Source organism: Mercenaria mercenaria, chromosome 16 (genome assembly GCF_021730395.1).
Source record: "Mercenaria mercenaria strain notata chromosome 16, MADL_Memer_1, whole genome shotgun sequence".
Taxonomy (NCBI): Eukaryota; Metazoa; Mollusca; class Bivalvia; order Venerida; family Veneridae; genus Mercenaria; species Mercenaria mercenaria.
In genome coordinates this window covers 16,819,391-16,845,085 of record NC_069376.1, presented here as the reverse complement: position 1 = coordinate 16,845,085, position 25,695 = coordinate 16,819,391, and the positions used below count along the sequence as shown (strand labels likewise).

Genomic DNA, 25,695 nt, shown 5'->3' with positions numbered 1-25,695 from the left:
AAAACCCCCGGCTAAAATAAAAAAAGGGAATTTCAGGGAAAAAGTTTCAAACATTTCCGGCCCCATAGACTACTTTTGTCCCTTTGGATAGCTTTTCCGAGTTTTATTAAAACACTTTTCAAATTTTCAAAAAAACTTAAATTTTCTCTAGCTTAATTTGTTTTTGTTTAATTTGCACCCTAGTGTTTAAAAGAATGTTACGAATTTTCGCTGATTGTTCGTTTTGTTTCAAGACGCAAAAATATCCCCAAATGTTAATGGGTTTTTATGAAAATCGAAATAGCGTGATAGGTTTTCCTAGGCGTTGATACCCCAAATTTAAACACAAATTAGCGCAAATTTGTGAGTGATTTAGAACAGGAAGTACTTTATTGTATAAACTTAACTGTTTTTTATGTTATTTTCAAAAAAAATCTACTAAAACTGCTTAGCATCGAGGGGAAAAAAAATAAAAAAAATTTCATTAAATTCTTTCGATATTGTTTGCAATGTGACTCGTGGGTTAAAGAATTTATTTTTTTTAAAAAATTCCTCCGGATAATTTTCTTCAGCAAATGTCATTATAAATATTTGTTTGATAATAAAAATTTTATTCGGTTTAATTTTCGTTGAAAAAACACGAAAAAAAAGTGGAAACCCCAGGTCCCCCCAAGTAGAATTTGAAAAGCTCCTTTGAAAATGTCTATGTTTCCCAATTTAAGTTGTAGCCGTAAAAGTGGGCGCGCGATAATAATATCGCCTTTTTGAAACGGAAGTTCAACTGTGCAAGTGTGGAAAACTTTTAAACCCAACTTAAAATTAAATTTGTTTCGAACGATTTTTTCAGCAAAATTTCATTCGAGTCAAAAGGGAAAACAAAGTGATTTGTGCCGCATGGCCCCCAGCAAATTGGGGAGACCCCACTTGGTCGGACCTTCTGTTCGCTACATTTTCTAAAAATTAAAGATGGATTTGACCAAAAATGGGGATGCCAGGTGGGTTGGTCCTGTGGTCGCAATCCAATGGGGTTTTTATGGTGGTTCAGTATATTGGTAAAATTATGTAAAAATTAAACGGTTTGTTTCGAGTTCATTTTTCGATTTTTTTCGGTTGTAAAGTTGAAGTTTGTCTGATAAGCCCAGCTTTTGCGAAGCTGCTTTTTGTCTAGGCTTTTGAGTATAAAATGGATGAAAATTAATGCACCTCTAAAATACAGGGCTCAAAATGACTTTAAAGGGTGTTTTTGGGGTGCATGTTTGTATTTTTTTTTTTTTCACAAAAATTTATGAAAACACTGTTTTGATACGGAAAAAATGTGTGTTAAATTATGACAGCACTAAAAAAGCTTTAAAAAGAAATTTAAAAAGTGAATGATTGGAGAAAAAGCTTATATTATTTATTTTTTAAAAACTTCGTGTAATTTTGTTTAGTTTTGTCAAAATAATCAAAAAGGAAAAATATTCGTTAAAGACTGAATCGTGTGTATGTAAAAATGGGGCAATGAAAAAAGGATTTTTTGAAAAAAAACCTTTAAAAAAAAAAATGAAAAAAAGTTTTTTGGTTTTTTTTTAAACAATTCCTCATTGTCGTTTTTTGTAATATTTTAAAAATTGATTAGCAGCCACATCAGCGCTTTGAGCGCTTTGTTTTACCAGTTTTAGTGGTTTTTTTCCCCCGGGTTTATTTTTTTAAGTATTGTTAGTTCTTTCTTTTTATTTAAAAAACTTTTTTGTCATCAATACGTTTTTATTTGCTATTTTTAAAATTTTCTGTTTAGTACCAGAGCAAAGTGCTCAAGGGGAGTTTTGCGGGCATTTTCGGGGGTCCCTCGGCGTCCTCAACATTTGCCTTGTGAAAACTCTAGAGGCCCCTTTGGACCCAAATTTTTGAACTTGGTGGGAAGTTAGCCCTTTATGTTCTAGGTCAAATTTAAAGAGCTGTTGGGTCAAAAAAATAGGGCAATAGGTATCAAAGGAAAAAATTGTGAAAACCCTTTTTGGGCCAATATTTGACCCTTCTTTAAAAATTGGGTTTGATGTTGTTTTTTGATTTTAAGTTAAAATTTTAAACTGTGGTTTGTGGAGTCAAAAAAAGGTCAGAAGTTTGATCAAAGGAAAAACTTGTGAACATTGAGAATTTGACCGTCTTTTGAAACTTTGGGAGAATGTTCGTCTTGATAACTTAAATAAATTCGAAATTGGTTCATGTGGGGTTTAAAATAGGTAGAGGTAATAAAAAAAGCTTTAACATTTAAGAAATTTTTTAATTTTTTATGTAATTGGTCGATATTAGTCTTTTGATCTCTAGGGCAAGTTCGAAAGGGGGCATGTTGGAAAAAAAAATAGGTCACCCGGTAAATGTGCCAGAAATCAAAGGAAAACTTTGAATCTGAGGCCACGCTGTTTCCCCTATTTTTAAACTTTGTCAGAAGTTTGGCTTTTTGTTTCAGTTCAAATTTGAATCTGGGTTTTGGGGATCAAAAACCCAGGTCATGGTAAGTAAAGGAAAAGCTTGTGAACTTTAGAGGCCAGTTGTAAAACATCTTTATGAAAAGGGTCAGAAATTTTGCCTTTTTGTATCCTTAAGTTTGAATTGGGTCATGTGGGGTCAAAATAGGTCAGGTCGTTTTAAAAGGGAAAACTTTTCAACCCCCCAAGCCCTTTTTAACCCCTTTTATGAAAATTGGTCAATTTTTAGTTTTGATGATCCAGGGAAGTTTGAAAGGGGTCTTTGGATCAAAAACTGGGACCCGGTCAAATAAAAAAAAGTTTGGGAACCTCGGACCACATTTTTTCCCAACTTTTTGAAATTGGTAGAATATTATTTTTTACTTAGGGCAAGTTTGAAAGGGGTATGGTCAAAATAGGGATGGGAATCAAGGGAAAAAATTGTGAACATCTAAGGGGCCACAGTTGTGTCCCAATTTTTTTTAGCGAAAGTTGACTGTGATTTTTTCAATTTTAATCTGGTTTGTGGATCAGAAATAGGGGCGTAGGGAGTCAAAGGAAAATCTTTTCAAAATTTAGAGACCAAAATTTAAGTTGAAACTCAAGAGAAAGATGAATGTTTTGGTTTGATAATTGTATAAAAATTTGAAATTGGGGATGTGGGTCAAAACCTTTTACCCCTCAAAAAAAGGAAAAGTTGTGAAAACCTTTTAGGCCCCAGTTGTAAAACCCCCAAACTTTATAAAATTTTTCAGATGTTTATTCCGTTTTTTTTTTGCTAAGTGGGGGTAAAAGTGTCGTAATATAATTTTACTGTAACAGTGTTTTTCCTTACTTTTTGCTCTGCTTTAACTGGAAACTGGGAAATTATAGAAGGTTAGGAATTTTTTACAAATTAAAAAAAATCCAAATAAGATTTTGAACAGGGGCCGGTAAAACAATTAAGCCTTTATAATAAAAAGGGGACAAAATTTGTCAAAAATTTGTGCTGAAAACAAGATAATTAGTTTGCCCAAAAACTGAATTGTATTTTTTAATGATTTTATATAAAAGTGCAAAAGATTTGGGGATCGTTCAGTTTTTTTTTAGTTTTTATGGGGTAATCGGGTAATTTTTGATGAATTTAAAAAAATAAAATTTGTTTTTAAATATGACAAATCATGAGGCAATGAATCTGGAAAATGTGGGAAAGATAAATTATTGTGAAGTGTTGGGAATGTGCCCCAAATTTGCCAGTCTGGTAATAGGTTTTGTGAACAACCCCTTTAAAAAAAAAAATAGACAAAACGAAATCTAATTTTAAATATCCTTGACAAGGGAAAATAGAAGTTAGTTTTTGCCGGTTATGTAAAAAATCTAGAATAGCCCCCTTTACGGTATTAATCATCTTATAATATTTTAAAACCTTTTTTGTTTAAGGTGTGTTATGGCTTAACACAAAATTTCTTAAAAAATTTCTTAAGACTGGAAAATTTTTTTTGTAGAAAAATATAAGTAGTGCCTTTCTTATGGAACCCCTCAAAAGGGTTTTAAAAGATTACCCCATGATTGCTTTGTTAAAAAAAAAAACTTAATCTGTCAAAAAATGTTTGTCACTGTTTAAAAAACTGTTTTAAAAAGGTAAAGGGTTAAATAGGAAAAGTATTGTGGCTTTAGGGAATAGTAAGGGATACTCCCTTTGGGTTCATTTTAGGCCCCGTTTTCTTTAATATATTTAAACACGATTTTTTGCATTTTTTGAAAAGGGAACCCCCTATATTTACGCGAAAACAATTTTTATCCACAAATTTTAAAGAAAATTTTCCCCCCTTCCCTTTTTATAGGTCCTGACCGGTCCAAGGCGGTGCGTTTATTTTCAATTGTTTTTTGTCTCTCGTATTTGAGTTGGTAGTAGTCTTGTTTTTGTTGGTTTATTAACTGTCCATCTTTTTGTAGTGCGTGTATATCTTGTTTTTGTTTGGGATTTTTTTTGATTTTTTGTTAAATTTTTGGGAAGGGTTGTGGAGGTTTTGGATGCCTAAAACGGTTTTTAAAACGCCGTTTCTTTTATAGGGTTCGACCGTTTTAAGGGGGTGCCCCATTTTTTAAATTGTTTTCTGTTTTTGTATTTTGTGCTGGATGTTGCCTTGTTTGTTTTTTGCGTTTTTTTTTTTTTCCCCACTTCCCCCATCGCCCCTCCCTTTCCCCCGGAAAATTTGCCCCTTGTTTTGAAAACCCTCCCCTTTACTATTAGTAAATTTATCGGCACCCCAATCTTGGTGCCCGGGAAACCTAAAGGGGGTGGCCCCATGTTGTTTTTTCCGCTTATATAATTTCGTTTTGTGTGTAGTTGGTGTCTTAAATTGGACGGTGCCTACGTGTTGTTTTATCTTATTGTCTTTTATCTATGTAGTTATATTGTTGTGTGTGGAGTTTTAAAGGAAGTAATTCCCCCGATATTTTCCTACTCTACTTTCCCTTCAAACCCCCTCCCCCGCCTCCCCCTTTTTACCCGTTCCCTCCGACCCTTGTTTATATTTTGCATAAAATTGTTTTGGGTTTTTTTAAAAACCGCTGTTTATTTTTTCCCTTAAACTTTTTTGTTTGGATACTTTGCAAAAGCTTTTCTGAGGCTGTGTTTGTGGTGCTACGTGCTTCCGGAAAACTACCCTTGAAATTAACCCGAAGAAAAAGTTAAGTTTTTGACTGGTTTCAAAAAACCAATGAGAAATTGAAAAAATTTGGGGTTTAAAAAAACAAAACCGTAAACGAATCTGACGTTTAAGTGCGGATATTGAGGGCAAGTGGAGGTAAAGTGAAACTCTAGGGGTTTCCCCGCTTTTTGCTTGTTCAATAGAATTTAAAAAGTTTGAAAGGACTCGGAAAAAAAAATTCACCCGATTAAGTAATTTGAGTTTAACTTGACCCCCTTTGTCATGCAAATTTTAATATGCCCCCACTTGGGAAATTTTTCTAATAAAAAAAACTGTACAAAGAAAATTTAGAAAAAAAGGAAGTGCCAAAATTCTTTAAAGACGGGTTTTACCAATTTATGAAGATTTTTGTATGTCCGGTTTCCAAAAAAAAAGAAAATTGAAGAATGAGAAATATGCAAAAACAAATTTTACATTGGAAGGCCCCAGTATTGCTGATCTTGTTTTTAAAAAATGCTTTTACATTTTAGAAAAGTTGATATTTTTGAAATTTTCCATCCAAAAAAGAGAGGTATGGGATGCAAATATTTAGATATTCCCCCTAAGCTAGGAACTCCCTTCCCAACGATATGGAAAACATCTTTTTCAGTCAGTTTAAAAATTTTTTTTCCAGTTGGAATTGTAAAAAGTCTGCCCGCTTGCTCACTATCTGTAATTTACACTTTTCCCTTTGGGTTAATGTTTGTTCCCTAATTTTTATGTTCTTTGTTTTAAATTTATTTTGTTTTTTGTTAAGTTGGGGATTGTTTAGTTTTTTGTATTTGTTTTCCCTTTTTTTTTTTGCTTTTTTTTTTTTTAAAGCTTATTCATCCCTTTGTTGAATTCTAATCCTTTCTAAGTTTGCTTACTGCACTCTCTGGGGGTATGTTTTTAAACACGTGCTTTTATTTTTTTACCATGCTTTTTAGTTTATCATGTGTTTTATAGATTTTAACCCCTAGCTTTAATGCTTATTTGTCTTTTTTCGTAAACTAGTGGCTATGATAGGATTTCAATCCTTTTTAAACATGCCTTTTATTTAACACATTATGTTTTTTATTTTTTGTACAGGTATTGATGTCTTTAAGTCGTTTAAAAGCTTTACGGTTAGATTTTTTATTATTTTTCACCCTCTTTGTAAATGAATTTTCTTGCAGTGATTGTTGAATTGAACTGTGAGTTTTTTTCCCTTTCGCACTTTTGTTTTATATTACTTTACCCAAGAATGGGTTTTATAAATTTATTTTTTAACTCTTTGCTTTACCCTGTTTGCGGGGGAAAAGCTTTAGTAATGATTTGTTATAAGTAATATCACGTTAAATAAATAAACCGTACTGCCATAATGCTATCATGGAAAATTATGGGAAAAAAATTGGTGGTCTCTAACCCCAAAGATAAAATGTCGTCTTTTCTAGGTTTTGTACATGCGAATAATTTTCGCTCATAATATATAGTCCCATGAAAAACGAAAATTTTTGTTAGAACGTATGAAAAACCCGTTATATCGGCTTTAAGTTATTCTAGCTTAATTTGAATCCAAAAAATTTTTTAAACATCAAATTACAGTTTTCACAAAAAGACGGACCAAAAATAAAGGGCGTGTGTCCAAAAATTTTTTTTCCGCCATTTTTAAATATTTCTGCCAGTCATGGGGGAACACATCAGAATGTTTCAAAAATCTGTAGATAGTAAAACGTAAAATCTTTCCTTAAAGTGTGTGTAATTAGTATTTTAATGAAATATCTTGGACCCCAAGGTTACATATCCCAACACAGTACTTTTCAAAAGGGAAATAACGACGCCAGAATCGGGTAATCGCTGAGAAATTTTGCGGAAAAGGTCAAGTTTTTGAAAAGGTTTTCCTATTTGTTTTTAAACCTTAAGATTGATAAAAATCAATGTGGGATGTTAAGCAAGTTTTTTTGAGAAATTCGCGAAAATTTGATCTACTTTGAATTTTTGTTGTTTTGCCTTTCAATTTCATTTCCATAAGCTAGTCGGATGCATGGCGCTCGTGTCTATGTATCGTATATTTAAAAACCCTTTTTTAAAGTGTAAAAAATATTTAATATAATTTGGGGTTTCCTATTGGGGAAAAACCCAGTCTACGGGGTCCCTTTTTTTTTTTTTTGCAAAAATTGTTTTTTTATTTTTCAGTTTGGCTTTCGTTTTGACGTAAAAAACCCGTGGTTTTTTTTTGTTTTAAAATAACAAAAGGGAAAAAGTTTTTAAGTTTTGTTTAAATGAACGTAGATTAATATTTCTTCAAAAGGTCAAGACTAACAGACAAGGAAATTTGTGTTATGAGTTAAATAATGTGATATTTGGGGGCCCAGAACGAGTCCCAAAAGCCCTTTGGGACTGAAAATAAAACCCGGGAAAAGGGAAAGGTTTTTTTACCTGTAAATTTTTTTATTTTTTTGCAAAAATTTTTTCAAAGGTTTACAAACTACACGAAGTGAGGACCTAAAGGGGGAGTAAAATGGGGACGTACTTATGATTTAGTACATAAAACCACGGGTGGTTTTGTCACCCGGCAGAAAATTTGGAGAGATTATTTTTTTTAAAGATGACATTTATACGAAAAAAGAAGTTTTTTCCCTTGTTTGCGCCTTCTAGAAATTTTTTTTTGATATCAAAGGTTTTAAATATCCTCGGGGGCGAAAAACATAAAATTTTATTTTCCTTGTTACCTTTTTAAAAGAAAAAACATTGCAGAAAATACCTCGGGGTATGCCACCACAGGGGCCAACAAAATCAAATCTATTTCAGTTTTTGTTACTTTCGGAAAACCCAAGAAATCTATAAATATATTTTTATACAAATGAGGCGCAGAGTGGGTGTAAATATATATTATAATATACAAGGGCATTCACTCATGCAGTATTAACGCATTCATTTTGCAGAAACAGTATTATTTTTTACCAATATGTGAACCAAGTAAGGAATGGAAAAAAAAACTGTCATCTGCAATTCTAGGGGTCTGTGCTATACGTGTAAATGTTTGAGACCCTCTTGGTGCCCCCCCCAAAATAAAACAAGTTGCGCTTGCGCACTGCCATTCCAATGCCCCAAGGTCAGAGGACAGCAGTTTTGTAAACACAGGTGAGAATTGGTACAATTAATATTCCTCGTTAATACTTATTTGTCAGTCAATGTTGATATATGAAAATGAAAACAAAGTGCTGAATGTTTCCAATTAGCCGATAACTCCGATATAATCGAAACAAAGCCGTAATTATTATTATTATACCAGATTTATATAGCGCCCTTTTCATGATCAATTTCACGTTCAAAGGCGCTTTACATAGTTCAAATGCAGCCACACAGGGCGCATAATTCATCCTCTGCTAGTACAGACACAGAGAGATCTGACCAGAGGGACAGAGTGAGACAAAGCCCCCACGACAGAGAGATCATAAATCAGATACAGGCTTGTCCGGCTTACTTAGCCTAGCTCGTTGAGAATAGACAGCCTGGTTCTTTAACGTGCCCAGTGTATAGCACTGGTACACGCAAGGATTGCCTGGGATCCTGACCAGTACACCTCTAGTTGGGTGGGAAACACTGAAAAGCGTTTCTGAAAATTCCCGAGTAGCTGCCGGGGATCGAACCCCCGACCTCAGGATTGGAAGGCCAGTGTGCAAACCACTGAGCTATCCGTCCACCTTAATTACGTTTGTCCAGTATATATTCCTGTCCGGTGACTGGTAGGCACCCAGTATATTATATAATATGAAATTAGGTGCTACCTAAAAGATAGAGCTCCCTTGAAAAATCACCAGTGTTAATGCACTGTGGCTGCAAATATCTGGAATTATGGAAAATTATTTAATTTTTCTACCAGTAAATATATTTTGTGCTAATTTCTTATTTTCAAATGCTCTTACATTTTTATTCAATGTTCAAAGCAGTAAGCGAGACGTTTTTATCATCCATAAACAGCAAGCGTCTACTGACTCCGAAAAATAACTATGCGCATAGTGTACTGGAAGAAACCCGAACAATACCGATTCCAAATAAAGTACCGCAAATTTTCAACTCGATAGTATACATGATATTCATTTTCTTTTTCACATGTCTAACCGTAATGCGACGCTGTCGGTACCACAAAGCAGTACCGGAAACTCTGCTAGTAACTGTATCTCATAGTGTAGCACTGTGAATAGGTGATATTTACCTGTGAAAACACCTTTGATTTAATCAGCTCAAGTCCATAGAAAATGTGGACAACATTTCTGTGGGAAAGATCGAGTTAAAGTAAAGTTGTTTTCACAGGATTTGATTGCCAGGCCCTGAGTTCACAAAACATTTACAGTCTCAGCTGAGTTTGATAAGGCATAAAAAAAAATTGTTTGTTTCCGGTATCTCGACCTACCCTAAATGTTTTTGGAGAATTTTTTTTTTTAACTTTTTAACAAAAAGTTGTAAAATTGCACTTTTTATGCTTTAAACATGGCCAGTGATGTTAGAAATCAACTTACTGATGCTCTAAAGGCATAACCCCCTTATTTGTATTCATTTTTTGACACAAAAATAATTTCCGAAAAGAGTTGCCTTAATAAAAAAAAATTCCAAAAAAAAATTTTTTTCGACCTACCTACACTAATTTTTTTTGAGCATGTTACCGGAAACAAAGAATTTTTTATCCCCCCGCCAAAGGCGAAGGGGATATTAGAAATGCTCTCCGTCCGTGCGTGCGTCCGTCCGCAACGATCTTTGTCCGGAGCATAACTCCAAAAGTACTGGAGGGATTTTCTTCAAACTTCATACACTGATAGAACACATTGGGAGGAAGTGCAGTGTGCAAGAACAATAACTCTGCCTTGCCTATTTTTTGAGTTATTCCCCTTTATCATATTTTCTTAAAAAGATTTGTCCGGAGCATAACTCCAAAAGTACTGGAGGGATTTTCTTCAAACTTCATACACTGATAGAACACATTGGGAGGAAGTGCAGTGTGCAAGAACAATAACTCTACCTTGCCAATTTTTTGAGTTATTCCCCTTTATCATATTTTCTTAAAACATTTTGTCCGCAGCATAACCCCAAAAGTACTGGAGGGATTTTCTTCAAACCTCATACACTGATAGAACACATTGGGAGGAAGTGCATTGTGCAAGAACAATAACTCTACCTTGCCTATTTTTTGAGTTATTCCCCTTTATCATATTTTCTTAAAAAAATTTGTCCGGAGCATAATCTTCTTCATGCATGGAGGGATTTTGATATATCTTGGCACAAATGTTTACCACCACGAGGCGGAGTGTCCTGCGCAAGAACCAGGTCCCTAGGTCTAAGGTCTAGGTCATACTTAGAGGTCAAAGGATACAAGGATAAAAACCTTGTCGGAGCATTTCTTCTTCATGCATAGAGGGATTTTGATATAACTTGGCACAAATGTTCACTACCACGAGACGGAGTATCATGCGCAAGATCCAGGTCACTAGGCCTAAGGTCAAGGTCACACTTAGAGGCCAAAGGTCAGATACAAGAATGACTTTGTCCGAAGCATTTCTTCTTCATGCATGGAGGGATTTTGATGTAACTTGGCACAATTATACACCATCATGAGACGAAGTGTCATGCGCAGTTCCCTTCTTTAGAATTACTTCCCTTTGTTGTTACTTTAACTAGCTTTTATTGTAACTTTTTCATTACTAGTCGTAGGGGAAAATCGAGACCACTTTTCTGTAGTACAACAAGCATGCTAAATCCAATTTTGAGGTGTATTTTGACCAATCTCTACCTGATAAAGATTTTTGAGTGGACTTGCAATTTTTTTTTTTTTTTTTTTTTTTTTTTTTTTTAAAGATTAACTTCCCTTAGTTGTTACTATAAATAACTTATATTGTAACATTTTTATAATTGACCCTAGGGAAAAAACAAGACCACTTTTCTGTGGTACAACATAGATGTTACTCTCCAGTTTTAGGTGTATTTTATTATATATAAGGTATCTCTACCTGGTAAGGAGTTTTTTTTTTGGACTTTAAAAAACAAAAGACTTACAATGATATACTAAACAACCACAAAATTAACATTCCATTTTCAAATACAGCTGCTAGAGTACAGAAATTTGCTTTGACGGGCATATATTGTGACATTCTGGCACTCTTGTTCCCTGTTAGCTTTCCATTCCTTCTTTTTACTGTAGCCATATAGAAAAACATCATAGCTATACTGTTCATGAAAATTAATAAAATTTAGCAGTAAACCACCTCACTACTGACTTATTCTTTCTTCCACATCTTAAAACCCCTGATGCGGACCACAACTAAACGGTTCTTCAAAGCTTTCCCCAAAATTAATACTTTCAGACACTAACTTGCTAGGAACTTTAGCCTTCAGTTATAATATTCCCCGCGGGGGGATTAGCCATGTGTAACATGGCTCTTGTTTTTTTAGGCCTAATGAAACTTTTTTGCCATTTGCATATATATCTTAACTGCATGTTAAAAATTAAATTTTAAGTTAATAACTACTTTTAAGTGACTATTTCTATTTCCGTCTTGCATTTAAACAATCAAATTTCCTTCTTATATCATGAATTTTAAATGGTTTTAACCAAATTATACTCATTTTACCTGAACAATGTTATGTACATTCCATAAATACCAATTCTATTTCACTGAAATGCATAAAATAAATTTGTTTTATCTTTAAGGTAGTGTAAACATGGGTTTGCAGCTGTACAAGACAACATATAAAAGACCATTCTGAGTGAACAACAGTCCAAGACACCTGCTACCGCTCCAATTTCTTCAGACATGTTAAGTAAGTAATAAGTAATTGTGATACTGATCTAATCTTAATAAGTTTTATTAGCTTGACTAATCAAGGAATAGTGAGAACTATTCTAGTCTGTTATTTTAGTTGCAAACCAAGACTCTTTTTTTTTTTTTTTTTCTGTTGAAAAAAAAGCTGTAAATGACTACTCAAGAACAGCCTGATGGACCGTCATCAAACTTTGTTTGTAGAATCATTGTAAGGTCTTCTAGATTTGTTCAGATTTAAGGAGTCTTTAGGGCTAAAAATAGAAAAACCTTTAAACAAGTTTTGGAATCTTGCATGAATCGCTTGATGGATCTTCATCAAACTTAAGTCCATATCATTTTTTTAGGACATACCAAATTAGTTCAAATGGGAGCACTTGACCTGTTTTATGTTGATTTTTTTTATACTAAACACAGTTGTTACCATTTAATATCAGTGTATCCTACCTACAGGTAATATATTCTTGGTAATTAATTCAAAATTAGATGAGTGACTTAGAGCCACCATAGGATTAGCCCTCTTGTTTTTTATATTTTTAGTTTTCGCTTTGTTTTATCTTGTGTTTCTTGATGATATATTAAGCTTTCAACAGTTAGGAAGAGAAACAACTTGTGTTTGATTTTGTAATGATCATTTCACTGTTGTCCCCCTTCAGTTAACTGCTAGTATTGTTTTGTATGTTTTTTTTCTGATGAAATATATACTATGTCATAAAACAGAAAATATGTTAATTTTCACATGAAAAATATTTATCCATCACTGCAAATAAAAGGCAACTACAGTTTAAACTGTCATTAGCAGCCAGCCAAGGGAAGCAGACAATTTGGCCGCTTGAGCCAGGTGACCGCTGGTCGGAGGTGACCGTTAGAACAGGTTAGACTGTATATCTTTTCACTCATGCTCATGACAGATAAATATTGTTTCAATGAAAATTAACAAAAATCCACTATTTGCTTGCCAGTCTTGCACTATCAAGAAGTGATATGACAGTATGGTGGCAGTAGGGGACACCAGTTTGCTATGAACACACATCTAGTTATATAATATTTTGGATTGAAACTTGACTTTTGTCATAGAAAACTGGTTAATGTTTTGAGTGCTAAGTAAATACAGGTGAGATATTTTGAAAGATTCTACCACTAAGAGCTCCAGATAAGCTTTTGGTGCAATTGGATATTTACCCATCACTTTTTGTCTGAATTGGGTATTGGAAATCTGAATTGGGTAAAATAATATCATTACCTAGCCTTTTCAGAAGTAATAGGGTATTTGCTAAAACCATTTGGGTATTTCACAAATCTCGCACACGCTTACAGTATGCATGGTATACTCAATCAGTCAGAAGCAAAATTACGACATTGGCACTGCCCCAACAACCGTATTACCGTATAAACTTTATTTGTGATAGAGTAAAGAATTTAGTATGTCGTGCATTGAAAATGATATACCGGTCACCGTGAGTTACCATCCAATGAAAACAGTCATTCAGTGTTATATGTGATCGTTACTTTGCTTAATTTTATTTTTTTATCTGAGAAAATACTTTGCAAGGATAAAACTGCCAATGCATTGTTTTCTTGGCACCATGTACCTAACTAGTTTAAAAGCCAATGCATGTAACTTCGGTACCTTAAAAAGGCAGGTACTTTGTGATGTTTCCTCATTATTTGACGGATTTTTATAGAATACAATGCGTCAAAGTTATTTACCTGACACATTACATCCTCAGTATTTTTAGAGTTCTCTGCCACGGACCAAATGTGTATGTTATGTGAATGCTGAGATAGAATTTCCCGTGTGTATAGTATCAAAAGGTCACGTGAGTTGGCCGTCCGAATCATGGTACCGATCAGGCTTTCTTTATCTTTCTGGTTTGCCACTCCATTTTTTTAGCTCACCTGTCACATGGTGAGCTTTTGTGATTGCCCTTCTTCTGTCCGTCCGTTCACAATTTCTTGTGAACACGATAGAGACTACATTTTGCAATCAACTGGACAACTTGTATAGGCATAATATCTCGGTTCCTTTCGAAAACTGGCCAGATCCCATCATGGGTTCCAGAGTTATGGCCCCTTAAAGGGCCAAAATTTGCTATTTTTGGTTTGTGAACATGATAGAGACCACATTTTGCCATCAACTTTAATCAAACTTGCACACGACTTGTATTGGCATAATATCTCTGTTCTTTTCGAAAACTTGCCAGATCCAATCATGGGTTCTAGAGTTATGCAAAATTTGCTATTTTTGGCTTGTGAAAACGATAGAGACCACATTTTGCAATCAACCTTAAATAAACTTGCACAAGACTTGTATTGACATGATATCTCAGTTCTTTTTGAAAACTGGCCAGATCCAATGATAGGTTCCAGAGTTATGGCCCCTTAAAGAGCCAAAATTTGCTATTTTTGGCTTGTGAACACGTTAGAGACCACATTTTGCAATCAACTTAATCAGACTTGCACACAACTTGTATTGGCATAATATCTCGGTTCCTTTCAAAAAACTGGCCAGAGCCTGTCATGGGTAACGGTTCCAGAGTTATAGCCCCTTAAAGGTCTAAAATTTTCTGTTTTGGCTTTTGCAGCCATGTAGAGACTTCATTTATGGTTTGATTTGATACAAACTTGCAGAATATCTTCGACAACAATAAATCTTGGATTCCGTGATGAATCTGTCAGATCCAGTCATAGATTCCGGAGTGACGGCCCTTAATTGACCCCTAAAAGAGCCCAAATTGAGTGATTTTTACCTTGTGAACATGATAGAAGTGACATTTTATATTTCAATTTAACCACACTTGTAAACACACAACTTAAGTTACAATAAGATCTTGGTTCCTTTCGAAAACCGGCTAGATTCCATCATGGGTTCTAGAGTTACTGCCTCTGAAAGGGGCAAAATTTTCTATTTTGGCCTTTTCAGCCATATAGAGGTTTCATTTATGCTTTGAGTTGATACAAACTTGCACAGAATGATTATCTTGCTGATCGAAACTAGGTCATGTGGGGTCAAAAATCAGATCATCAGGTTAAATCAAAGGAAAAGTCTGTAAACAGCCTAGAGGCCCCATTTATGACCCTGTCTTCATGAAACTTGAACAGAATGTTTATCTTGATGGTTCCTAGGCCTAGTTTGAAACTGGGTCATATGGGATCAGAAACTAGGTCACTCAGTCAAATCAAAGGAAAAGCCTGTTAATACTCTTGTTCATTTGATGTGCATGAAACTTGGTCAGAATGTTTGTTTGTATGAAATATCTTAAGAATTTTTATCTGGGTCATGTGGGGTCAGAAACTAGGTCATCAGGTCAAATCAAAGAATAAGCTTGTTTACACCCTAGGGGGCACATTTTTGATTCTATCTTCATAAATTTTGGTCAAAGGGTTTGTTGTCATGAAGTCTTATACAAGTTTGTATCTGGGTCATGTGGGATAAAAAATTAGGTCACTAGGTCAAATGAATGAAAATGCTTGTTTACACTCAAGATGCCATGTTTTTTGGTCCAATCTTACTGAAAACTGGTCATAATATTTGTCTCCATGTAATCACTAGGTAAAACATGTTTACACTGTTATGGTGTGTTACACAGGTGAGCGACCTAGGCCATCTTGGCCCTCTTGTTTGTACAGTTGGGTTTCATATAGGGGTGTAACGATACATCGAACTATCGATGCATTGCGATACTAAGTGTCCCGATAGCATGCATCGATAGAAAAGTCACGATCCAATAACAATCGCCGATAGTTCCTTCAACAATCGATAGTTTCGATAGTTTTGAAATTTTAGTAAATACAGAAATAATTTATAATTTATAAACCAAGAGCCAGCTTTCATTTGCGCCTCGGAAAATGTTAACGTCTCCATTACAATAATTACCCTCACGGAATTTAACTACCATAAAGGACTGAGAAGTCTGGAGATAATTAATAAATTTAGTTTCTTAGAAACTTTGATTAAATATATTTAAATAACCTGTTAATCTTAGATGAGAAAATGTACTATGAACATGGAGAAGAAGGATACTTGTATTATACAGCAAACTGTTCGGTAGGGCCTTCATTTAGTGCTGGTACACCTTAAACCGATCCGTTAATTTTCGTCTTTTTCGATGCTTTGGGTTATTAAACATGTTGACACTCGCAACAAATGGCCGATTCGTTTGAGTATACCTTGCATAGGTTTATTGTTTTACTTATTGTTCCAAAGCTAAGGAAGTCAAGAAATATTTATGTTAGAATTATTTCTGTCCATTTCATTTATACAAACATCTCAATGTGTGTTAACAGCAATTATAAACAGTGTCGTCTCTTACACTGTGTAACAATGCCAGTTGGTAGCTTTACTGTATAAAATAGGATGGCCGATAACTATTGCAATAGTATCGCAATAGTAACCTGCAATAGAATAGTATCGCAATAGTTTTTAAGCAATATCAATAGTATTGCAATAGTCAAAATTGGCCTCAATAGTCACCCCTAGTTTCATAGACGATTTTCTATACTAATATTTCAACTGGACTGCCAAATGAATCATGTAATTTTTATAAATGAAGTAAATATAAAAATAATTTATATATCGGTTTCCCGTGTGATGTCTCATTAAATGCAACGACATTTATTTCTTTTTACCCGTCTTCAAACATAGCTTTTTGAAATGAAGCAATCTGTTGGCTAGCTAATTTGGATCCATTTGGATCCAGTCAGAAACATTTGGAAATCAGTCAAAAATGTATAACACATTGTCAGCTGCCTGCAGACATTAAAGGATATGCGGCGCAATCACTGTTGTGTCACATGCTAATTACAGACTGATTACCTAGGTGACAATCAGACCGTTTGACGTGTTTATTAGCTCACCTGTCACAAAGTGACAAGGTGAGCTTTTGTGATCGCGCTGCGTCCGTCGTCCGTGCGTCCGTCCGTGCGTGCGTCCATAAACTTTTGCTTGTGACCACTCTAGAGGTCACATTTTTCATGGGATCTTTATGAAAGTTGGTCAGAATGTTCACCTTGATGATATCTAGGTCAAGTTCGTAACTGGGTTACGTGCCATCAAAAACTAGGTCAGTAGGTCTAAAAATAGAAAAACCTTGTGACCTCTTTAGAGGCCATATATTTCATAAGATCTTCATGAAAATTGGTGAGAATGTTCATCTTGATCATATCTTTATCAAGATCGAAACTGGGTCATGTGCCATCAAAAACTAGGTCAGTAGGTCTAAAAATAGAAAAACCTTGTGACCTCTCTAGAGGCCATATATTTCACAAGATCTTCATGAAAATTGGTCAGAACCTTCACCTTGATGATATCTAGATCAGCTTTGAAAGTGGGTCAAGTGCCTTCAAAAACTAGGTCAGTAGGTCTAAAAATAGAAAAACCTTGTGACCTCTCTAGAGGCCGTACTTTTCAACGGATCTGCATGAAAATTGGTCAGATTGTTCACCTTGATGATATCTAGATCAGATCCGAAACTGGGTCATGTGCCATCAAAAACTAGGTCAGTAGGTCAAATAATAGAAAAACCTTGTGACCTCTCTAGAGGCCATATTTTTCATGGGATCTGTATGAAGGTTGGTCTGATTGTTCATCTTGATGATATCTAGGTCAAGTTTGAAACTGGGTCAACTGCGATCAAAAACTAGGTCAGTAGGTCTAAAAATAGAAAAACCTTGTGACCTCTCCAGAGGCTATACTTTCAATGAATGTTAATGAAAATTGGTCAGAATGTTCATCTTGATCATATCTAGGTCAAGTTCGAAACTGGGTTACGTGCCATCAAAAACTAGGTCAGAAGGTCAAATAATAGAAAAACATTGTGACCTCTCTAGAGGCCATATTTTTCATGGGATCTGTATGAAAGTTGGTTTGAATGTTCATTTTGGTGATATCTAGGTAAATTTTGAAACTGGGTCAACTGCGGTCAAAAAGTAGGTCAGTAGGTCTAAAAATAGAAAAACCTTGTGACCTCTCTAGAGGCCTTACTTTTCAATGGATCTGCATGAAAATTGGTCAGAATGTTCACCTTGATGATTTCTAGGTCAAGTTCGAAACTGGGTTACGTGCTATCAAAAACTAGGTCAGTAGGTCAAATAATAGAAAAACCTTGTGACCTCTCTAGAGGCCATATTTTTCATGGGATCTGTATGAAAGTTGGTCAGATTGTTCATCTTGATGATATCTAGGTCAAGTTTGAAACTAGGTCAACTGCAGTCAAAAACTAGGTCAGTAGGTCTAAAAATAGAAAAACCTTGTGACCTCTCTAGAGGCCATATTTTTCAATGGATCTTCATGAAAATTGGTCAGAATGTTCATCTTGATGATATCTAGATCAAGTTCGGAACTGGGTCACGTGTAATCAAAAACTAGGTCAGTAGGTCAAATAATATAAAAACCTTGTGACCTCTCTAGAGGCCATATTTTTCATGGGATCTGTATGAAAGTTGGTCTGAATATTCATCTTGGTGTTATCTAGGTCAAGTTCGAAACTGGGTTAACTGTGGTCAAAAACTAGGTCAGTAGGTCTAAAAATAGAAAAACCTTTTGACCACTTTAGAGGCCATATTTTTCAATGGATCTTCATGGAAATTTGTCTGAATGTTCACCTTGATGATATCTAGATAAAATTTGGAACTGGGTCACGTGTGGTCAAAACTAGGTCAGTAAGTATAAAAATAGAAAAACCTTGTGACCTCTCTAGAGGCCATATTCTTCATGAGATGTTCATGAAAATTAGCGAGAATGTTCCCCTTGATAATATCTAGGTCAAGTTCAAAACTGGGTCATGTGCCTTCAAAAACTAGGTCATTAGGTCAGATAATAGAAAAACCTTGTGACCTCTCTAGAAGCCATATTTTTCAATGGATCTTCATGAAAATTGGGTCATGTGGAGAAGGTGAGCGATTCAGGACCATCATGGTCCTCTTGTTGATTATCTGAGGGTGCGATCAGTAGTTTCCTGCTTTACAGGTGATCGTGTATTGAGATTTCAGACCGAAATTTATTCTTTTTCTCCATTTTTACCAGACCACTTTTATTCATATTTTCACTTCATGAATTGGTCTGAAAAGTGGAAAATTGGTCCAAAACTGACAAACCGGCAAATTTCCGGAGCCCTGGTATACATATATATCATTAACCAGGTTTGACTAACTAAATAAAAGTACTTTATTGGCACCCTTCAATGTTTAATACGTAAGGTATTTAAAATAATACAAAAATGTATTTAAAATGGTATGCCTTTTAAAATTGTTTTTACATGCCTGTAAGCAATATAAACATGTATATATTTTAATTCATAGTACCAAAAATATTTTTTCTCCAATCATGTAATGTTTTCTGAGATACTTTTGTTCCATCCTGTTTTTTTTTTTTCACTTTTAATGCAGCCGGAGATCAATTCATCCATAATATCCCAAACGATGTGTTCACAGCAATATGCATTCTCCAATAAGACGTTGCCCAGTATCGGTTACATTCCATTGCCACAAACAGGTAACATCTTTGTTGAACAGCAAAATATCCCACTAATTTGTTCGTTTGTGCTGCAAAAATGTTTTTCGGTGGCATAAAAATTGTTTACAAAGAGTCCAAATAATACAGATCAGCCGACTGAATGGTCCTGTGATTTTGCCGATAAATAGCAACCTGTTATGCGGTAGCGTATGACCAGTCAGCTGTCTAGCGTTATCGTACCCGTTCTGTGATAAGGAAAATGTGATAAGCAAGCGATTTTTTATGAACTGTGTATTAGGAATTTTAAGGTATTAGACCCGTAATAGAGTACCTCCTTTTTGAAGAGTATTTAATTCCTGCCATAAACGTACTTTGACTGTAATTTTCAGGGGGGGGCACAGGTTCAATTCCCACTGGGACCAATATTTTTTTCCCTTATTTTCCTGTTTTTCTAGTAAGTTTTTACTTCTTTCAAGACTTATTGATTTATTGTAAAAAAGGGGAAAATTTTCATTTGTAAGCGATTTCTTGCTTGTCAACTTTAAGAATATACCAAGCAAATGCCATTTTTTAAACATTACTATTAGGGGTCTAATACCTTAATTGCATTTCAGTACGCACACTGTATTCAGTTGGGTTTTCTGCAACTTTAATTGCGTAAATATGCAAATACGCAGCTTATCTGGAGCTCTGGGGCCCACTTGCATGTTAATGATATTATTAAACCTCATTGTATACAAGTCAATATTCATTAAATTATTGGCACAAAATAATATTTTATAGATATTTACTATCAAAAGGAAAATGCCCTAGAAAAAAGTAATACAAGAGGCAGTTCTTTAAGAAGTATTATATCATTATCAGTTATAAATACATGTACCATGAAGAGGTATTGTCCTCTTGATCAAAGTCAAAAGAATACATTCATATAATAAAAAGGAAAGAGAAGAGAAGAATGACAACTCTGCAGGCTATATAGCTAAAAGTATCGAAAATGTCTGCATAGTTTTGTAGTTACTTCCCTTTATCCTATCATTCATTAGAAAGATTCTGTCCTGTCATTTTACATGAAGCGAGATACCATATATTCAGGACCAAAACAGATGTAATATAGAACAAAACAGAAGGGAATAATGCAGTGTGTGTTAAAGTTTTGGAAATTCTTAGGATCTATAGCTGCTGCTGTCTCTGAAAATATATATTTCAACGAAGGTGGCAAATCCTACAGCATACTACTGATAATGTTACACACAAAAAAAAATGCATACCTTAATTGGAAAGTTCCATCCTTCTAACACAACGTGTATATGAAGCGATAAGAAAGAAACAGACTTTAAAATTTGTGAACATGAATATTGCATTATGACATAAAAGTGTCCGAAATTGCAGTAGTAGAAGAGCAACAGGAACTTGTGTAAGAAAGATTGTAAAATGTTACAATGAAACGTACATATATTTTAAAATAAATATTCATTACATATGTTGATCTCTATAAGAGGTGTGTCAGAATTATAAAATGAACATGGCTTGCATCAATAAATATGTGAATATGAAATGTAGTTCTGTCTTGAAAGCTGCCTGACCATAACTTGACAGTTGACACAATTTTCACCAAAGACCTCCGTGGCTGAGTGGTTACGGTTGCAGAGTTTGATTTTATCTGTATTGGTTTGAGCCTTGCACGGATCATCCAGTAATTTTATCTGTATTGGTTTGAGCCTCTCACGGATCATCCAGCTGCAGAGTTTGAATTTACCTGTATTGGTTGGAGCCTCTCACGGATCATCTAACTGCAGAGTTTGAATTTACCTGTATTGGTTGGAGCCTCACACGGATCATCCAGCTGCAGAGTTTGAATTTACCTGTACTGGTTTGAGCCTCTTACGGATCATCCAGCTGCAGAGTTTGAATTTACCTGTACTGGTTTGAGCCTCTCACGGATCATCCAGCTGCAGAGTTTGAATTTACCTGTACTGGTTTGAGCCTCTCACGGATCATCCAGCTGCAGTATTTGAATTTACCTGTACTGGTTTGAGCCTCTCACGGATCATCCAGCTGCAGAGTTTGATTTACCTGTACTGGTTTGAGCCTCTCACGGATCATCCAGCTGCAGAGTTTGAATTTACCTGTACTGGTTTGAGCCTCTCACGGATCATCCAGCTGCAGAGTTTGAATTTACCTGTACTGGTTTGAGCCTCTCACGGATCATCCAGCTGCAGAGTTTGAATTTACCTGTATTGGTTTGAGCCTCTCACGGATCATCCAGCTGCAGAGTTTGATTTCCCTGTATTGGTTTGAGCCTCTCACGGATCATCCAGCTTCAGAGTTTGAATTTGCCTGTATTGGTTTGAGCCTCTCACGGATCATCCAGCTGCAGACTTTGAATTTACCTGTATTGGTTTGAGCCTCTCACGGATCATCCAGCAGCAGAGTTTGAATTTGCCTGTATTAGTTTGAGCCTCTCATTGATAGTTTGAATTTACCTGTATGGGTTTGAGCCTCCCACGAATCATCCAGCTGCAGAGTTTGAATTTATCTGTATTGGGCCTCTCACGGATCATTCAGCTGCAGAGTTTGAATTTACCTGTATTGGTTTGAGCCTCTCACGGATCATCCAGCTGCAGACTTTGAATTTACCTGTATTGGTTTGAGCCTCTTATGGATCATCCAGCTGCAGAGTTTGGATTTACCTGTATTGTTTTGAGTCTCTCACTGATCATCCAGCTGCAGAGATCATACAGCTTCAGAGTTTGAATTTACCTGTATTGGTTTGAGTCTCTCACGGATCATCCTGTTGCTTTGTGGAAAACTTGTGGTTCCACTAAGGTGCCCACCTGTACCGAAAAAAGTCTTGTCATGGGTAATTGCGTATGGGGGTCTCTTCCTGCACCATTATAAAAGCTGGAAAGTCGCAATACTAAATAAATAAATATGACTGTATACATGTATAAGTATTATTACTCTTTTGCCAGATGTTGTCTTGAATATGTACATGAATCACTATAGACAGACAAATCAAATGGGAAATATTTTACTACATTTGATGCATTTCCTAAGACCTAGGAAATCATGCCCTATGAGGAAATCATACTCAAGAAAATCTACACCAAAGATGTTACTGATGTATATTTTTAGACCTAATTCATTATTAGTTATTTGTTATCTTGATCGGGCACTTGTTTGTACTAAAACAGTCATTATTGCACCTCCCATATCATCCCAATCAAACCTCCCATACTGTGGCTGGTATTATCAATAAAACAATGAAATGTCCTATAGCCGCTCCTCCATATATTTTCTGCTCATCAAAAGGAACACTTCCCACCCATTAACACAAACTTTTCCAGCCCATTGTCACGCCTACTTGCTATTTTAGTCATGTAACATATTGAGATGACATTTCCAACCTATTAATGTTTTCATTCAAATCAGAATCAATACTTTCAATGTTTAACTAGAGTTGCTTTGTATGTTTTCCTAAGATCAGTTTACTGCTAAGATTTTAATGTATGTTCTGTTTCCTCATGCCCACCTCAAACAATGCATTTTAAAAAAGAAAACAACAACAAAAAAGGGCTAAAAACATAGTTTAAGATATCAGTCAAATCTGATGCATTTTCTACTTGTAGTAAAAAATATAAGAATTAATGAATATACCTGTATTATATCAATTACTTTGAAAAACGCCTAGCAAATGCAAACAACATTTCTGTAATAGCAGCAATAGAACTAGCTGTCTCTAGTTATACCCCCACAAAACGAAGTTTGGGGGCAGGGGGATGAATAGGAGTGAGCTTGTCGGTTGGTCTGTCGGTCCGTAGGTTTTCATGGTTTCCGGACAGTAACTCATGAAAGGCTTGACAGATTTAAATAGTTTTTGGTACAAAGGTGTAACATCAAAAAGTACAGGTCAAGTTCAACTTTGAGGTCAGTAGGTCAAAGGTCAAGGTCACAGTGACTCGGAACAGTTAAACGGTTTCGGGATGATCACTTGAGAAGGCTTGGGCTTAGGATCACAAATTTTGGTACACAGGTGTAACATCATAAAATACAGGTCAGGTTCGACCTTGAGGTCAGTAGGTCAAAGTTCAAGGTCAAAACGACTCTGAGCAGTGTGATTTCTGGATGATAACCTTAGAACACTTGGGCCTAGGATCATAAATTTTGATACACAGGTATAACATGATAAAATACAGTTCAAGTTCAACTTTGAGGTGAGTAGGTCAAAGGTCAAGGTCTCAGTGACACGAAACAGTTAAATGGTTTCCGGATGTTAACTTGAGAACGCTTTTGGCCTAGGATCATGAAAATTGATAGGGAGATGGTCATGACCAGCAGATGACCCCTTATGATTTTGTGGTCAGTAGGTCAAAGTCACAGTGACCCAGAAATTTTTTAATGGTTATCGGACAATAACTTCAGAATGCTAATGGGCCTAGGATCACAAAACTTTTAATAGGGAGGTTGGTAATGACCAGCAGATGACCCCAATTTATTCAGAGTTCAAAAGGTCAAAGGTCAGAGTGACCCGGAACATCTAAACTGTTTTCGTACAATAACTTGAGAAGCTTAGGCCTGACTAAGCTTAGGCCGAGGATCATGAAACTTCATAGGGAGGTTGATCATGACCAGCAGATGACCCCTATTGATTTTGAGGTCAGTAGGTCAAAGGTCAATCAAGTTTGGCTTTGGCATTGGCTTAGTTTTGTGACAAGGCCATATTGTGGGAGTATAATTCGTCACTCCTGTGACAACTCTAGTTTTGTGTGATTGTTGGTAAAGACACTTCTTCCATAAACCCCTACCAACAATTTCTTCACTGTCACAAACTCATGACCTATTGATTGACAGTCTTGTGTTTGAGCTATTGAGATTTACTGTCAGACACATTATGGTATTCATTTGTTTGTATATTATATGGGGGTTGGCCTTTAAATTGCTGTAGTGGTAATATATGTGAGAAAGCATCTGATTCATACATGTAGATACTGGTATACTATATGGCTGAATATTCATATGAAATATATAGAAAACTCAAGGCTGTAATAAAGTAAGTAGAAAACGAGCTGTCACTATTCATTTGTATCATTGAAATATGCAAATTCTTTCTTAGGATTACTGTATCCCTTTCACATATTCCTCCCACCTCAATGCAGATGTGTGCTTGTGCCATGACTCAAATCAAAGTTTAGAACTCTATTCTAATGCTCTAAAGGTAGAGATGTAAGGGGCCTCCGTGGCCGATCTCAGTGGTTTAGGTTGCTGACTTCGAATTACCTGCCCTCATGTGAGGAAGTCATTCAGCAGGCTTACAGAAAGTCAGTGGCTTTGCTCAGGTGCCCGTTTGTGGTGAAATAATGCATGGAGGGGCACCTCCATCAAAGCTGTAAAGTCGCCATATGACCTATAATTGTGTTGGTGCGCCATTAAAACCAACAAAAAGAAGACAGAGCTGAGATGTAAGTCTGCATGTTAGTTTTGGATACTATTACTTAACTGACACTATTTTATTTTCTAATTGCTGGGTCCATTAAGTTATGGCATATCCTTATTTGGGAACCTAACCAGTGTTGAACCGCAACATCTGTGCACTGACTCTCGTGAGAAACTGATAACATCATGCAAATTAGGTAGCATGGTTATTTTTGAATATTAAGAACAACATTTTGTATATTTATGAATAAATCTGAATTAGAAATGTAAACAATTTCAACAAAGTTTATGAAAAGCATACCATAAAAGGTTTACAAAGAGGTATTCTGTTTCAAAACTTGATCAAGTGACAACTGCAAAGGTGGCAAAAGTATTGAAAATTGAAACTTTTGTGTAAAACGTATCTTTAAATTGTGTTGCATTCGATGAAAATAAAATGGAGTAAAAAGGTAAGTTCATGGCAGTTCATTTGATGAAATTATCTGGCACAAGTTCTGGTTAGTTTTCAGTAGGGTGTTTGTTTCAGTTCAGGGATTAGTAACACCATGTAAACATCTCTGAAGCTGAAATTTTTAGCTACCTGCATGTTAGTTTTCTTTCTCCCCAAATTACAAGTAGAATCTGAAACCTCGACTCCAGTTGCTCCCCTTGTACCAGTAGTACTACTAAGGTCAGAAAAATTTGCATCCACACTGTGATTTGAAGCCTGCATGGGTCTGATGCTTAAAGACAGCAGTACTAATGTCTTGTAACCTGAGCCAAAGGCTTATGGTGAGCTTTTGTGACTGCTCAATGTCCGTCGTGTGTTGTGCGTCGTCCGTTGTGTGTCGTGTGTCCGTCAACATTTTCTAAAAAAATCTTCTTCTTGAAAACTACTGGGCAGAATTTCACCAAACTTCACAGGAATGATCCTTGGGTGGTCCCCTTTCAAAATT

General features: G+C 35.5%; 2 protein-coding genes across 5 annotated transcripts in view; one reads left to right on the top strand and one right to left on the bottom strand.

The window, feature by feature from the left end:
- The window catches only part of LOC123540439 (phosducin-like protein 3), a 478,889-nt gene that overhangs the window by 411,731 nt on the left and 41,463 nt on the right, over positions 1-25,695 (bottom strand). The window lies entirely within an intron of this gene.
- The window catches only part of LOC128546030 (delta-like protein C), a 144,312-nt gene continuing 130,376 nt past the window's right edge, over positions 11,760-25,695 (top strand). For 3 of the 4 annotated variants that reach the window (XM_053526207.1, XM_053526208.1, XM_053526205.1), the window contains exon 1: positions 11,763-11,875. The gene's annotated coding sequence lies outside the window, so the exon portion shown is untranslated. Of the gene's footprint in view, positions 11,876-25,695 lie in introns of all 4 variants that reach the window. The other variant, XM_053526206.1, reaches the window with a different exon arrangement.